Source organism: Otolemur garnettii, unplaced genomic scaffold (assembly GCF_000181295.1).
Source record: "Otolemur garnettii isolate 467f Iridium unplaced genomic scaffold, OtoGar3 scaffold00014, whole genome shotgun sequence".
In the NCBI taxonomy this organism is placed as follows: domain Eukaryota; kingdom Metazoa; phylum Chordata; class Mammalia; order Primates; family Galagidae; genus Otolemur; species Otolemur garnettii.
The window spans coordinates 6,662,951-6,665,611 of record NW_003852409.1 but is presented as its reverse complement, the minus strand read 5'-3'; the positions used below and the strand labels follow the sequence as shown (position 1 = coordinate 6,665,611).

The 2,661-nt window shown below is 40.7% G+C and overlaps 1 pseudogene; it reads right to left on the bottom strand.

Annotated features, from left to right (window-relative positions):
• Positions 1-419: 419 nt before the first annotated feature.
• Positions 420-1,017, bottom strand: LOC100960443 (annotated as a pseudogene).
• Positions 1,018-2,661: the final 1,644 nt, after the last annotated feature.

Genomic DNA, 2,661 nt, shown 5'->3' with positions numbered 1-2,661 from the left:
TGATCTCAAGTGTTCAAAAGACATTAAAAATGACGGTTTGGTCTTTATTCTATTTTCTCAAGAGTCAGAATTCAGTTGGCTTGGCTTTAACCACGTGACTATGTCTAGTTGAATTAGCGATAGGAAGGCGGAGAACCAGCTACCCTTTTAGCAAGACCCACAGACAGTGTCTTGGAGAGTGAGGTACAGGCAAGATTTCTATAATAAGGGGCTACATAGGGAAAAATGAAGCACCAAAACCAACTGACATCTTGAATATGATATTAACTAAATAATTTTTAAGAAGTTTTTTTTTTGCATTAGTTTCCTTTTATTAGTAGATGATAAACTGCTGCAAATGCTAATTTTCTCGGTTCCCCAGTGTTTATTTTGTGTATACATGTGAGTCAGTCAGAATGTATACTCAATCTTTTTAATAATCAACAAGATGAGCTGGGCTTAGGCTTTCAGTGGAGACTAATGGTGTCTGAATCAAGCCATCTGACCTGTCTCTGGTAGGAAAACCTCTCCAAATTTGCTTCCTCAAGGGCTGCTGAGACATTTGTGGCATCTTTTGCACTTGGTTCAAAGTAAGGATAGTCACTGTTATCCCTGCACTAAGTCTGGGCTTCTTCTATAGACATCCGCTGTTCACTTATGTCAATCTTGTTACCCAAAATCACAGAAGGAAAGCTTCGGGCTCTTCCATGTCCACATAGCATATGAATTCTTTCTTTCAGTTACTCCAGTTCTGGAAGTTTGGCAAATTGTTGACACTAAAAGTAAGCAGGCCAATAGTCAGAAACTCTGTAAAATGACATCCTGGGGCTTCAGAATCGCTCTTCACAGGCTGGGTCCCAAATCTGCATGGTAACCAAATCCATCCACCTCCAAATCTTTATTTAAAAATTGCACAGCTATTGTATGGAAGACCTGTGTATCAAACTTATTAGTTGCATACCCGTTCATAAGAGAATTCTTACCAACTCCACCATCTCCAAGGAGAATTACTTTAAAAACTGATGATTTCCCTGCCATTATTGATCTCAAGAGCATTGAGATTAATTGTTTAATTCATTACTTCCTATGGTTGTTGAAAAGATTCACTCAGTCACAGAGGCAAAGTGTTTCATCTCAATGCCAGGCTCCTTACAGGAGAATAGGAAGTTTCTTCAGGCCCCCAGAGTGCTATAGTCTCATGGCCACATGTGGAGGACATGCACCAGTGGTGCATGCCTGAGTGTACCAAGGAGTGCTCCAGGGTGATAGGTCTGGATACAATGACAAGAGAAGGAGGGCTATGGACCTGGTGGACATGAGGTGTCAGGGTGGCACCGCCCAGCTTCAACTGCACCTGCTCGTCTAGATCTAAGAGAACAACATGGGGCAGGCAGGCTGCTGGCTACCTTTAATACTGAAATACAGGTGAGGAGACACTCAAATGGAACACAGAATATGCAGGCAATGATAAAAGTAAGGGAATTTCTTTTTTTTTTTCTTATAGAAAAATATACATCCCTTGACTCTGATCTGTTTAGGCTGAGTCAGCTCATTAAAAGGATTTGGAAATGTCCCTCGGATGGTCAAGATTTGGATCACAGGTCTTACTCAGGAGCTGCAGATAAGGTAATAGTTATAATCAGTTAGAATCAGTGATGGCCATAGCCCCTCAATCACAGTGCACTGGGAAAAGATATTGATCTAGCATGCTAGAATCTTCTTCCCCAGGTAGGTCACATAACTTCACAGCTTCATTTCTCAGGGAATGGAAGCCCAAGGAGGATTAGAATCCCCCAGAGATATATGTTGAATATCAAAAGGCTGAGAGTCCCCTGATGAATTCCCCACAGAAGCACCAATCCTTCTAGGCTTCTCAATACCAGGAAGTTCATGTGGATCATAGTAAGATTCATCTGAAATTCCGGGACTCACTGGGTGTTTTCAGCACTTATAGGCAAGGGAGTCTCCTTCCCCTTCACTGAAATATTCTGGTCTTATGCTCCTGGTGTGACACCTGGCTGAGTCTGCTGCTGCTGTCCCTTCCTTCATCTGACACGCTGGTGCATGAACCAAGTCATTATTACTGATTCATCAAGGTGGAAGCTTGAAGCCGGGTTCATTATGGTAATCCAGCCTGGGTACATGGTCTTTATACACTCTACTCAGTTCGGTGAGTTGTTTGAGACTAAAAGTTGTGTGGTGCCAAGGGGGTTTATCTTGACTTTGCTGAATTGATAGCAGACATGGTGTCTCTTAGAAGTGCTGAGCTCCTGAGTTTACTCTATGTGATTTTTAAGAAGTTCCAAAATCAAATTCACATGTAGTGTTTTCTCAAGTTGTAATACCTTTTCTTTTTTTGGTATTGTAATACCTTTGCAAAACTTTAATGAAGGAATAGTGCTACAGCAGCAACATGCTGCCACTTCTTCAAACTTTATTCAGAATGTAGAAAATATCCCTAAATCTATCCTCATCTTTAATTCACGAAGGCAACATAGAAAGACCTTGAATATAGTGTCCACAAGACTGTTTTAAAGACTGTACTTCATAAGGAATAGTGTAATCACAGATAAATGATTTCAGTCTCCACTTTGTTAAATCTGTAAACTAAGAGCAGTGAGCCATTTTCATGCTCACATTTTTTAGCAAAATCATTTTAGGTGCAGTATGTAAACTTCTATT